The sequence below is a fragment of the Penaeus chinensis genome, chromosome 32, assembly GCF_019202785.1.
Source record: "Penaeus chinensis breed Huanghai No. 1 chromosome 32, ASM1920278v2, whole genome shotgun sequence".
NCBI lineage: Eukaryota > Metazoa > Arthropoda > Malacostraca > Decapoda > Penaeidae > Penaeus > Penaeus chinensis.
In genome coordinates, this window is record NC_061850.1 from 7174714 (window position 1) to 7182213 (window position 7500).

The following is a 7500-nucleotide window of genomic DNA, read 5'->3' on the forward strand; positions in this document are numbered from 1 at the left end:
CTACCAAATCGCACTACTCCCCTGGGGAAGGATCCTGGGTCAGCCACCCCAGTCTAAGGACCCGGTCATCTGCATAATGTCATGTCGGAAAATTTACGGATATTAACAAAGCGGAGCACCACGAGGTTGTCTTGTAAGATCCGCGCCCGGCAGCAGCATTCGAAGGCAGGGATGCCGTGATCGCCATCCTGCGACTGCAAACCAACTAACACGCATTATTTCGGCTAAAAGATTTACATCATAATTATCCACGATCGGGAGATGGAAAGGAAAAGGATAGGAAAAGTGGATAACATTCACCACGAGGTGGAAAGAAAGAAAATACAATGCTTAAGTTTGTGCGAAGTCTGATGGCCCATTGCTGGCGACTTTATGAAAGACCAGGTCAGGAATATAAAAATGGAGTGGCTTTGGTCCTGGATTAAAAAAAAAAAAACAAAACAAAAAACGACCGCATGCTTCTAGTCAAATTAAGTCTTGTAAATGTGAGCATCATAGTAGCATATGCTCCCACTGCTGAAGACCCATAAATGAACAGCTTCTACAACTCTGAATTATTTTCATCATGTAAATCAAATTAAATTATGATTATCATGGGTGACTTTAATGCTAAAGTTGGCTCAGAAAGCGATAGGAAGCCTGATGGGGTAATAAATGCGGAGAGAAACTTATAGATTAGTGTAAGGAGAAAAATCTGGTCATCACAAATACCTGGTTTAATGTACACCCAGATGACGATAGCGTGGATTAGTCCGCTGATAGAGCCAGAAACCAAATCGATTATGTTATATTAGTTCAAGATACCGCAACGCAATCAAAAACTCCAGAACATATCCGGGTATAGATTGTCCCTCAAAAAGTTGATAAAAGCAAAGATTTACCCCAAGTTTAAACTCAGTACATTACAAACTAATCAAGAGGTGCGAGAAAACTTTCAACAAAACCAAGCAGCAGTTGCCAAGGCAATCCTGACAACAGAAGCTGGTTCCCCCCAGAGCTCAAAGACCTGCTACGAAAAGTTTCAAAACAGAACACCGTGCAATGTGAACTAGTAAACAATCATTGCAAAAAAAGAATGTAAGAAAACCCGTGAAATGCAAATGAAATCTGTGAGGTCCTGACGGCGTATACATCGAAATTCTCAGGTACCTAGGAGAGAGAGATATTGATCTCATTTGGAACTTCCTAAATGATATCTATGAAACAGGCAAATTGCCTAAAGAAATTAAAAAATTGATACATATTGCCACTTAATTCCTCACAATATCGCACAATTAATCTAATATTCTTAAAACTTTACTGAAAATCGTTCTACAGAGTTTCAGAAGACAACAGCTACCCGGAATACCAGAAGCCCAGTTTGGATTTATCAAGGATAAAGGTACGAGGAATGCTATCTTCGTCACGAGAATGCTTGCCGGGAGAGCCATCCAACACCAGCAAAACAAGATATGAGACTCAATCAGCCTACAAAGGTCAACTTGCAGCAGTCCGCATATCCGATGGAACAATTAAGCGAGGTCCCCGACAAGGTCAATTTATTCCTTGAAGTTATCCTGCGGAAGATTGAAGATCGCCATGAGGGAATCGTTATCAATGGTTGCACGATCAACAGTCTTCGTTATGCAGATGATACAGTTCTCATGGCCACATCTGTAAATGTGGTTCTACCGCAGGATGTTGCGTACCCCTCACGTCGACCGAGTGGCCAACGAGATACTCAGACTCGAATATAATATACATGTGTCTATATGTATATGTGTGTGTGTGTGTGTGTGTGTGTGTGTGTGTGTGTGTGTGTGTGTGTGTGTGTGTGTGTGTGTGTGTGTGTGTGTGTGTGCATATATCTGCATATCACACACACATACACACACACACATACATACATACATACATACATACATACATACATACATACACACACACACACTACACACACACACACACACACACACACACACACACATATATATATATATATATATATATATACATACATATATACAGTACGTTTATGTACATACAAATATATACATATATATATATGTATCTATATATATATATATATGTATGTATGTATGTATGTGTGTGTGTGTATGTGTATATAATATATATATATATATATATATATATAAATGCATATATATATACTGCCATATAACCTCTCACAAGTGAATTGAGAGAGGCCTATGTCTTGCAGTGGAATGAATGGCTGTTCAAGAAAAAAATATATGCATATATATTTAAACTCAGTTATATATATATATATATATATATATATATATACGTATACATATGCGTGTATATATACATTATTATTATATGTATACACGTATACATATACATATATATACACTTCACTTACTCTCTCATCATCAATCTCTGTCTCCCCCCCTCCCCCTCTTCCACCCTCTAGCCTTCCCTTCCCCCTCCACCCAGCCTACTCTCCTCCCATACCCTCCGCCCTTCCGAGACTCTGCTCGTGCTTGCGCCAGCCTCAAGCAGAGGAGCTATCCCGCAGGAGGAGACAATCCAATCACAGTTTGCTTTAAAGTCACTGCCTCTTTTGATGCTTGTGGCGCCGATATTGCGAGAAGGGAAGGAAGTAACGATGGCTTTGATATTTTACGATAGTAATGCGTTATTTTTTCCTCTCTTGATTCCTTGTGATATTCTCCTTTTATGGTATGATCTGTTTTATTATCTCTCTCTCTCTTTTTTTCTCCCTTTTTTTATTTTTCTTTCTCTTATTCTTACGCTGTTTCTTTTCTCTTTATCTTTCTTTCTTTCTCTCTCTCTCTTTATCTTTCTTTTTTTCCTCTTTCTCCCACTGATTTCTTTTTCAGTTTCCTTTTATTTTTATTGTTAGGGTTGCTGTTTTATCACAGTAATTATGTGGTAATGTGATTATCATTGTTATTGGTATAATAATCATTACTATTACCATTAACATTATCGTTATCATTATCACTATCATCATCACTATCATTATCATTATCATCATCATCACCATCGTCATCATTATCATCATCATTATCTTTATCAACATCATCAGCATCAGCATCAGCACCATTATCATTATAATCACCATCATCATCATCATCATCATCATCATCATCACCATCATCATCATCATCACTACCATCACCACCATCAGTAGTAATCATCAGATCAGATAATCATCAGTAATGATATTACCATCATTACACGAATCATCACCACGACATAATCATCATTAATCATCACTACCAATAATACCGCCATCATCTGATATTTCGTCTCCCTTTTATTTATCTATCGCACTATATCTATCTATCATCATGTGCGTCTATCTATCTGCTACATGTATACACGTATTTATGAACAAGAACATACGGAGTTAAAAAAGCGAAAGTGAAAGAGGACAATAAAGAAGAAGGGGAAGCGTGATAAATGAGGAGAGAGAGACACATACAAGGAGAAAAGGATGACATAAAGGAAGGGGAAGTAAAAGAAGGGAGAAAGGGGAAAGAAAGAGGAACCAGGGATAAAAGGGGAAATACTAAATAGAGGAGAGAAGGAAAGGAGAGATGGATAATAAGGAGATACAAAGGGAGATGAGATTAGATGAGGGAAATAGCAACAGAATGATAAAGAAGGAATAAACAAGAGAAAGGCTGTGATAAACCGGTTAAGTGTATTGCCAAAGAGAGAAGAAATGAAATCGAAAAAAATATATAATAAAAAAGAAGGAGGAAATGAGACAAAGAAAAGAACAGAAAAATAATTAAAGATAATTAAAAATCTTATATCCCGAAGAACAGAACACCAAAAATAGATAATAAAGCAAAACAAAAGTGCCAAAATAATGAAAAAACAAAGTGCATACGATAAGCGCAGTGCCACTTGCAAAATAACCCAGCAAATGCCAACGGACATTAATAAGGCAAGCTATCATCAAGGTCACATAAATACCATTAATAAAGAAAAGCCTTTTTGACAAGAGCTGTAAAATCCGAAAAAGCTTAAACAGAAAATGGGTTGGGGGAGAGGAGGGAGGGAAGGGGGAGGGGGAGGGGTAGGGGGATAGGTGTAGGGGAGGAGGAGGGGGAGAGGAGCAGGGGAGGGGGAGGGGGAGAGGTGTAGGGGAGGGGGAGGGGAAGAGGTGTGGGGGAAGGGGAGGGGAAGAGTTGTGGGGGAGGGGGAGAGGAGCAGGGGAGGGGTTGTAGGGGAATAGTGGGTAGAGCGGGGAAGGGAAGCGGGTAGAGGGGGTTGATGATGGGGGCGTATTATGGTGGGGGGAGTAGAGGTAGGGGAGTGTGGGGTTGGGGGGGAGGGGAGTTGGGGAAATTGGGGGCTGGAGAACAAGGAAGATGGGGGGGGGGGAGTTGGGCGTTGAAGTAAGGGGGGTTTTAGGAGAAAGTTGGGGGTGAACGGGTTGTGATAATTGGGGGTTGAGGAGGAGGAGGAGGTTGAGGGGGAGGGGAAGTGGGGGGGGGGGTTGACAAACACTTAGCATGCGTGTCATTTCGCCATAAATATTAATCTGAAACCTGTCACGGGGAGAGACAGTTTTACAGTGATTAAATAGACGGCTTATTCGAGATCACTTTTTTCATATTTGTTGAGTGGAAATGTGTTTTTTTGTGTTTGCATTTGTGGTTTCTGTGGACGTGCTTCTGGTTTGTTTGGTTGTTCTCTCTGTCTGTCTCTTTTTCTCTTTCTTTCTTTCTTTCCCTCTTTCTCTCTCTCTTCTCTCTCTCTCTCTCTCTCTCTCTCTCTCTCTCTCTCTCTCTCTCTCTCTCTCTCTCTCTCTCTCTCGCTCTCTCTCTCTCTTTTTCTCTTTCTCTTTCTCTATCTCTTTCTTTCTTTCTCTCTCTCTCTCTCTCTCTCTCTCTCTCTTTCTCTATTTCTTTCTCTCTCTCTCTCTCTCTGTCAACCAATTTATATCCCTCCCCCCCCCACACACATATATATCTGTCTATTTCCCTATCAATATATATATATATATATTTTTTTTTTTATAATTTGACCTCCAAATACAATACAGCATATCGAAATATGTATATCAGTATGTCATTACGTATCGTTTGTTTTACGTCATTAATTACATAAAGTTCAGACAATCAATCGCTTTCACTATACCACTTGCCTCTCATGCCAGTCTCTCTTTTTGCCCACTCATTTGGTACACATTTCTTCGCTAATGATTGAATAATTTGCACGTCATAATTCCTGCATAATGGGCTTTCCACCTGATTTCCACGAATGAGATGATTATGGAAGTAACGATTTCAACGTCATATGATTTGAAATAACTGAAATATTGAGTAGTTTTCGGAGCCTGTTTTATTGTTTTATTTGTTTCCGTATATTGTGGATAAATGTACACGCATGTAAACACACACACGCGCACACACACGCACGCAAACACACACACACACACACACACACACACACACACACACACACACACACACACACACACACACACACACACACACACAGAGAGAGAGAGAGAGAGAGAGAGAGAGAGAGAGAGAGAGAGAGAGAGAGAGAGAGAGAGAGACAGAGAAAGACAGAGAGACATATAGACAGAGAGAGACATATAGACAGACAGAGACAGAAAGCAGAATCAGAGTTAGGTAGACAGAAAGAGAGAAAGAAAAATCCAATATAACCACATAAAAATACCCATACACAGCAATCAAGAAAAACAAATCCCATTCCCCATAAATTAAAAACAAACAAACAAACTGACGAATTAAGATTTTTTTTCACAACCCACATCACACATGAAACACAATTACACAGATAAATAAGCAAATAAGCACAGGGATGATTAAACGAAGAAAATGTCCCCAAACAGCTTCAAAGACCTCGACAGGTACACAGGTGGACATTGAATCTACTTCGGCAATAACAAGCTAATGTCTCATCTTTCTTCCCATAATTATAATGGTCTTTCCCGACAAACATTACCTCATTATGTCTTCCAAACTTACGCTCATAACGGCCAATTTATCTCAAGAACTGCCAGTTTTATATTGGTTTCATTATTATTTTATGGCTTCTTGTTTGCTGCTGCTGCTCCATCTGTGTCTCCTCCTTCTCCCTCTCCTTCTCCTTCTCCTTCTTATCCTTCTTTCCCTTCTTCTCCTCCTTCTTCTCTCCATCTCCATCTCCATCTCCATCTCCATCTCCATCTCCATCTCCATCTCCATCTCCATCTCCATCTCCATCTCCATCTCCATCTCCATCTCCATCTCCATCTCCATCTCCATCTCCATCTCCATTTCCATTTCCATTTCCATTTCCATTTCCATTTCCATCTCCATCTCCATCTCCATCTCCATTTCCATTTCCATTTCCATTTCCATTTCCATTTCCATTTCCATTTCCATTTCCATTTCCATTTCCATCTCCATCTCCATCTCCATCTCCATCTCCATCTCCATCTCCATCTCCATTTCCATTTCCATTTCCATTTCCATTTCCATTTCCATTTCCATCTCCATCTCCATCTCCTTCTCCTTCTCCTTCTCCTTCTCCATCTCCATCTCCATCTCCTTCTCCTTCTCCTTCTCCTTCTCCTTCTCCTTCTCCTTCTCCTTCTCCTTCTCCTTTTCCTTTTCCTTTTCCTTTTCCTTTTCCTTTTCCTTTTCGTTCTCCTTCTCCTTCTCCTTCTTCTCCTTCTCCTTCTCTTTCTCTTTCTCTTTCTCCTTCTCCTTCTCCTTCTCTTTCTCTTTCTCCTTCTCCTTCTCTTTTTTCTCTTTCCCATTCTTCTCCTTCTCCTTCTCCCTCCATCTAAATTTCCATTTCCATCTCCTTCTCCTTTTTCTCCTTCTCCTCATCCTTCTTCTTTTTCTTCCTGTTCATTTTCCTCTTCCTCTTCCTCTTCCTCTTCCTCTTCCTCTTCCTCTTCCCGTTCCTCCTCTTCCTTCTTCTTCCTCATCCTTTTATGATGTCTTTGTGGTTATCTCCTCCTGTTTATTTGGCCCTGCGCGTTATAAAAGACAGCTGATTTTAACAATGCAGTAAGCTCGTTCTTTCATCGATATGTCGCGGATTGTTGTTGGCGGACAACTTGTGTCATATCGCTGATCTCTCTTTCTCTATCTCTGTTTCTGTCCTTTTTTCTCTCTCTTTTTCTTTGATTCTCTTTCGGTGCCTATTTCTTTGTCTCTTTTATTTATTTTTCTTTTTCTTGTTTCTTTCTCAATGGATCTCTCTCTGTTTCTGTCTATTTCTCTCTCTGTCTCTCTCTCTGTTTCTGTCTATTTCTCTCTCTGTCTCTCTCTCCTTCTCTTTCATTTTCCCTCTCTCTCTCTCTCTCTCTCTCTCTCTCTCTCTCTCTCTCTCTCTCTCTCTCTCTCTCTCTCTCTCTCTCTCTCTCTCTCTCTCCTTTTCTCTCTCCTTCTCTTTCTCTTTCTCTTTCTCTTTCTCTTTCTCTCTTTACATATATAACAATCTATCAAGCTATAAATCTATCACTTTATCTACCTACCTACCCACCTATCT